The sequence below is a fragment of the Schistocerca nitens genome, chromosome 3 (assembly GCF_023898315.1).
Source record: "Schistocerca nitens isolate TAMUIC-IGC-003100 chromosome 3, iqSchNite1.1, whole genome shotgun sequence".
Classification (NCBI taxonomy): Eukaryota; Metazoa; Arthropoda; class Insecta; order Orthoptera; family Acrididae; genus Schistocerca; species Schistocerca nitens.
The window spans coordinates 302,954,636-302,962,049 of NC_064616.1; positions in this window are offsets into that span (position 1 = coordinate 302,954,636).

The following is a 7,414-nucleotide window of genomic DNA, read 5'->3' on the forward strand; positions in this document are numbered from 1 at the left end:
ATTAAGAGTAAAGGTGAAGAATGTTAATAACGTCTGTTTTATTTAAAAAGCTCTAAGATTTTTCACATAAAAAATTCGGAGGCATTACTTTTCAGCGTGCTCTCGCATTCTGAAATGAGTGCTCTGGTCGCTTTGGAGGTTTGTAGATAGTGTAGAACTGGAAGCAGGCGGTCGCGTGACCCTACACCGCTGACGTCGGTTATGGCAATGAAGAAGTGTGCATATGTCGGTCGGTATCATGGATTGCCGCTCTAAGATAGATCGACCTGGAGATGTGACATAGGAGGAAGGCGCTATCATGTTTGGGCGTGCCGTTGACCATCCTGTGAATGAAGTTGGCCGATTTGTTGGTGTATCAACGTGGACTGTCCAAAGTATCTGCAGTGAATGTTGTATCTTTCGCAACCATGTTACCCACTGTGAGAACAGTGGTCGTAAAAAGACAGATCAGAGACGAGTGTGACGACTTGCCAATTACTGTCGGTTTCATATACGCAGTAACTGCCACTATCAGCTAGTGCAGGTCCATCTGTCACTTCCGGAGTGAACTCTGCGAAGGGAGCTTCATGCAGTAGACGTCTGGAGTCCGATATCTCGCAAAAGGTTATTAATCATAGTGGCGCATTAATCGGCACATCTTCATGGGGCTAAACAATACAGAAAATGGACGGTAGTTGACTAGAGGCGTATAGTGTGGTCCGACGAATCGCGATTTTCGAGTGCGCTGGCAGCCCTGTGTGTGGTTGGAGTAGTTCAAGCCGGAGGTTGTTCTGTGATTTCTTGGGGATGATTTTCGTACCGTGAGTTGGGTTCACTGAGGTTATCCTGAACTAGGATGTTTGTTTCAACTTTCTCAGTGACCAAGTGTTGCCATAATTTCTTAGACTTACCCAGCGATTCGTTATCTCGTAGAATCGGGTGTACTATCGGTGTTCATCTTCTTCCCAACACGATATTTCGACGTTGTAGCTCGGTGTCTTCATGAAGTGTTTCTTCAGACTGTGGCGACGTGTCATTCGCTGTTCCAAATTATACCAAACATTTTTCAAATGGTGAAGATCGGGTGATTTAGCAGGCCATCACGGTACAATAGGATGCCTGAGTATTCGTCCAAGCAGGAACGTATGAGTCCACCAGCTTCAGGAAACAACTGATGAAGACGCGGAACTACGACGTTGAAATATCTTGTTGGAAAAACGCAGACCAACGACAGTACACCCGATTTTGTGAGATGACAACTGTCCTTTCTTCTACGTCCTGATGATTAGTATGCTGTGGACTCTACCACCTTCCAGGATAACAACAGCACTGATCAAAGGATTGCACTCTTATGTTCCTCCTTGACAAATATATAGGCACCCTACTATACCGCGACTGGTCCACTAAATCACCCGATCTCAATCCCATGAAAAAATGTTTCGTATAATATGGAACAGTGAATGAAACGTCACTGTAGGTTGGTATCTGTAGTTAATATAATCAGCAATAAATGGCTTCACCTCGATTGGCATACCTGAAGAAACTTATGGTATTTCTTGCTGAATTGAAGCATTAGGGCTTTACTAGTTGTGACACGGTATTAGCGTCTCCTTGGACTGACTAATTTTATGTATGGTGTGGCTTCTTAGGGTACAGCGTCTAATTCTTTCTGTGTTATTGTCGACACGCCTTGATCAGCTGCAACAACAGCTGGGCGTAGCGTGGTACGATTTCTCCCAAGATGGCATCCGACACTGTGCTTATCAATCCATGCCTGCATATCTACACTGTAGAACGAGAAACCTTGAAGTAACTTCTGTGGCCAGGTATATGATCTGTTATCAGGAAATACAGTGCCCACCAAATCTAATACAAGAGTGAAACTGATTCATCTGAGCCCATTGTCTCAGGCCGTTCAACTTCCCACTAGAGAACTTCGCCAGGTTCGAAACGCTTCGTAAGACGTCGAGAAGCTAGTCAACTCAAATGGTTATCAGTTTGGTGTGAAAGCTTCTCCGGATTTTGTTTAGTATCCTAATTAGTTATGCAACTCATTAGCCATCAGTGAAAAGTGGATACACGGACTGCGCCAGCGGAACGTTTTGTATGTGAAGCGTTGCGCTCATTACCTCGCAGTTTACCGCCATCAAACACAACTCCAATACGTGGAGTAGGACGGTATACTGATCATTTTTCGACGGGAACCCCTGTTCCATACGTCGTACACCTATTCAAGGAATCACTAAAGGCCGGCCGCTGGTGGCCGAGCGGTTCTAGGCGCTTCAGTCTGGAACCGCGCGACCGCTACGGTCGCAGGTTCGAATCCTGCCTCGGGCATGGATGTGTATAATGTCCTTAGGTTAGTTAGATTTAAATAGTTCTAAGTTCTAGGGGACTGATGAAATCAGATGTTAAGTCCCATAGTGCTAAGAGCCAAGACCAAAATCACTAAAGTAAGTTAGCATTCGAGTAGTGTGGAAGTCTGCACATGCTGTGAAACTAAATAGAGCATGGGTAAGGATTCAATGGTTCCAAAGACTTACAGACCAACCTGCCTTCTTAGCGCCTTGAATAAAGTACAGAAGCGCTTGCTGTACAGCAGACTTCAGTCTAATATGGCCTCAGCCATAGCCAGTTCGACTTCTGAAAGAGCAGACTCATAGGCGACGCAATTAACTGTTCTCTGAGTAATGCAGATAACTGTAGCATAAAGTATGTAGTAGAGTTTATAGCTGACATTGCGGGCGCATTTGACAATCTGTGGTGGCCCGGAATATTTGACGCCTGAGGCAACTACAGGTCCCATAATGTTTGCGTCACAGTTTCCTAGAGTACTGTGAACTGCGCGCTGTGACATGGGTCTCAACATCCAGTTGAGTACTGAGATGAATCAGTGAACGTTGTTCACAAGGACATCCCGCAGTTTTTTGAATTTCCTGCCAATTTATCAATTTCTCATCTTTTTATATACAGTGTAATCGGCCTTGTGATTTCTAATTTTTTATCTGAACGTCACTTTTGTATTTGAGCAAGCACATCACATGTTTTTGGTTCCACCCCGGTTCTTGAGTCCGCAGCAACAACAACAAGATTATTATCAGGAATGGCTAGTATTCCTGACATTTGAACGTTTTTATTCAGAGTTGTTAGCAATGCATCAAAACTAAGGTCTTAGAACGTTTGGTGAACCTACTCTGGGATAAATTACCTACAACATTTCAAAAAGCAGTATTAAGTGAAGAATCTAGAAATACATTACAGCTCCATAGGTATACCTTCACTGGAACTACAGTAACAAAGCTCAACTAAATATAGCATGCAAAGTCATTTAAGCTGTAATTTTTTCCGTGTTCCTATGCGAATGGAACGTGAAGAAACCAAAATACGTAGTAAAGTAGGAAGTACCCTCTGCCACGCATTTCATGCTAGTTAGCAGATAGTAGATGTAGATGTACTAAATTTGGCTGAAATAGGGACTCAAGAACAAGGGCAGAAAGAAAAGCATGTGATGTGCTTGCTCAGATGCAAAAGTGACTCTCAGATAATAAATTAGAGATCATTACAAGTAATACTACTTAACTGTTGCTCAAAGACAGCCTCTCCCGTTCGCGGAATACTACTCTCAACACTGAAAGAGCTCCAGAGCGCTGCAGTGAGCTATGTAAGTATTTGGGCATAGACTTGCGCGATAAGCGTAGCTTTCACACACAGATGTATATAAGAAAGGTGCCAAACTTAAGCAGAAACTGCCGCGCGGGATTAGCCGAGCGGTCCAAGGCGCTGCAGTCATGGACTGTGCGGCTGGTCCCGGCGGAGGTTCGAGTCCTACCTCGGGCATGGGTGTGTGTGTTTGTCCTTAGGATAATTTAGGTTAAGTAGTGTGTAAGCTTAGGGACTGATGACCTTAGCAGTTAAGTCCCTTAAGATTTCACACACGTTTGAACATATTTATTTTATGCAGTAACTAGTAAGACTAGCCACCATCGGCTTTAAGATCCCGTTACTACGTAGGACTCTTCAAATCAAATGGCTCCAAGCACTATGGGACTTAACATCTGAGGTCATCAGTCCCCTAGACTTAGAACTGCTTAAACCTAACTAAGGTGGTGGTGGTTAGTGTTTAACGTCCCGTCGACAACGAGGTCATTAGAGACGGAGCGCAAGCTCGGGTTAGGGAAGGATTGAGAAGGAAATCGGCCGTGCCCTTTCAAAGGAACCATCTCGGCATTCGCCTGAAACGATTTAGGGAAATCACGGAAAACCTTAATCTGGATGGCCGGAGACGGGATTGAACCGTCGTCCTCCCGAATGCGAGTCCAGTGTGCTAACCACTGCGCCACCTCGCTCGGTAAACCTAACTAACCTAAGGACATCACACACATCCATGCCTGAGGCAGGATTCGAACCTCTGACTGTAGCAGCAGCGCGATTCCGGACTGAAGCTCCTAGAACCGTTCGGTCACAGCGGCCGGCACGTAGGCCTCTCTCATGGTGTCATCCTCACTGCAGTTTTAGAGTTTTCCTCTGACATTACTCGCCTGACAAAGAGCTTTTTTTCCCCATACACGTCCAAGCCTGCATATTAGACAAAAGCCAGTCTAAGCTGTGGTTTTGAGAAAAAGCGCATGGCCTCCTAAGGTTACCACCCTCTGTATCAGTTCTTCTAGGACAAAGGACATTGTATCCCCCTGAGGCTAAGGATGATCCCCTCCCCCCCCCCCCCCCCCCCCCCACCCTTGCAGGTCCGTGCCCGTTTGCTGTCTGCTACTCACAACCAGGACAAAAGATGCTTTTTTCCCGTGCATGTCTATGCCTGCCTGTTAGGCAAAGGATGCCAGTCTGAGCCAGTCGGCTACATAAACTTATTTTTCACCCAACAGGTAGTAACCAGGCTGACCTTGACTGCTGACCTACATTCAATTCAGTTCAATTCCAGTTCATTTCCGTTTCAATTCCAGTGCAGTTCAGTTACAATTCGAATTCTATTCAATTCTAATTCAGTTCAGTTTCAAGCCAGTTCAATTCAAATCCAAATCAATTCGCTACTAACTCAGTTCAATTTCAATTCAATTCAGTTGTAATTCAGTTCAGTTTCAATTCAGTTTGAAACAATTCAGTTTCATATTGGACTGAATTCAAAATCAAATGGCTCTGAGCACTATGGGACTCAACTGCTGAGGTCATTAGTCCCCTAGAACTTAGAACTAGTTAAACCTAACTAACCTAAGGACATCACAAACATCCATGCCCGAGGCAGGATTCGAAACTGCGACCGTAGCGGTCTTGCGGTTCCAGACTGCAGCGCCTTTAACCGCACGGCCACTTCGGCCGGCGGACTGAATTCGTTTCAGACTTTGTACTGATGGACGATAACGCTCTACCGCATAGAGCACAGGTGGTTGATGTTTTCTTGGAAAACAGAAGATATTGCACATATGGCGTGGCCTGGTCGCTCCCCCGATTTGGGCGTGTCTGGGATGCTCTAGGAAGACGGGTTGCATCACATCAGTATCCACCAACCATCATCTAAGACATGCGAGCATCTCTCCAGGAATAACAGGCGTTACTGCCTCAACGTGAGATTGATGACATCATCCACTCATGCCCCATCACTGTCAGCCCTGTGTTGCTGCCAGGGGTAGTCACAGCCCATACCGAGCGCATTGACGAGTTGTCGGAATTTGTGTGCAAATTCGTTAAGGTGGAAGAAATGACTAAAATTTTTGTCTACCATTATGCATGTTGCAGTTTGTTTAAATTATGCATTCTTTACGTTGTTTCTACTTTACTATCATCTGTTTATACTCTTTTGTGGGAAAATAAACACAACTTCGCTAAACTTCCTTTTCAGAGTTCGAATACACCATGGTCACAGTTCCTACAACACTACACTATCACAGACGTCTGGTAACACGGTGTACTACAGTTGGTCTGCGTGCGGAGACGAATGCAGAATAACAATAGCAGCAAGCGCTACATGCGGACACTGCGACAGCTAGACCAAACCACAACAGTGCACTACAGCCACACTCGTAAACACGGTCGTCATCGTAAACATGTCCTTGCAGATGCTGCTCGCCGACCGTGGCCCGTGTTTGTTACAACACGCAACTGGACGTCGGAGGTTTCAAGCGTCAACTTTAGGTTACAATATCTCTGCATGTAATTAAAATTTTACAATGCAACAAACGGCACTGATTACGTATTTGTTTATATGTTCAGATGTGCTAACAAAACTAACGGGGTTCCATTTAAAAAAACGTAGGTTTGTGTTAAAAAACATACTTCCGTGCATTTTTATATGGTTTGTATTAAACAATTACACTGGCCCCTCTCCTCACGTTCGGTCTGTGGAATCGGTTCGTCAGTATTTGATGTGGTTTACGAAATACATCCAGCGGTAACGTTAGGTGACTCACCCTATATATAGCGTCGTCCTTTCTGTCTCTCAACAATTAATCAGCCGATCACTTTGATTTAGATTGTATTTATTTACTTATTTACACTGAGGTGACAAAGAACCATGTGATAGGCATGGATAGCGATAGGTATATACAGGGTGGTCCATTGATTGTGACCGGGCAAAATATCTCACGAAATAAGCGTCAAACGAAAAAACTAAAAAGAACGAAACTTGTCTAGCTTGAAGGGTGAAACCAGATGGCGCTCTGGTTGGCCCGCTAGATGGCGCTGCAATAGGTCAAACGGATATCAACTTCGTTTTTTTTAAATACGAACCCCCATTTTTATTACATATTCGTGTAGTACGTAAAGAAATATGAATGTTTTAGTTAGACCACTTTTTTCGCTTCGTGATAGATGGCGCTGTAATACTCACAAACGTATAAGTACGTGGTATCACGTAACATTCCGCCAGTGCGGGCAGTATTTGCTTCGTGATACATTACCCGTGTTAAAATGGACCGTTTAACAATTGCGGAAAAGGTCGATATCGTGTTGATGTATGGCTATTGTGATCAAAATGCCCAGCGGGCGTGTGCTATGTATGCTGCTCGGTATCCTGGACGACATCATCCAATTGTCCGGACCGTTCGCCAGATAGTTACGTTATTTAAGGAAACAGGAAGTATTCAGCCACATGTGAAACGTCAACCACGACCTGCAACAAATGATGATGCCCAAGAAGGTGTTTTAGCTGCTGTCGCGGCTAATCCGCACACCAGTTGCAGACAAATTGCGCGAGAATCTGGAATCTCAAAAACGTCGGTGTTGAGAATGCTACATCAACATCTATTGCACCCGTACCATATTTCTATGCACCAGGAATTGCATGGCGACGACTTTGAACGTCGTGTACAGTTCTGCCACTGGGCACAAGAGAAATTACGGGACGATGACAGATTCTTCGTACGCGTTCTATTTAGCGACGAAGCGTCATTCACCAACAGCGGTAACGTAAACTGGCATAATATGC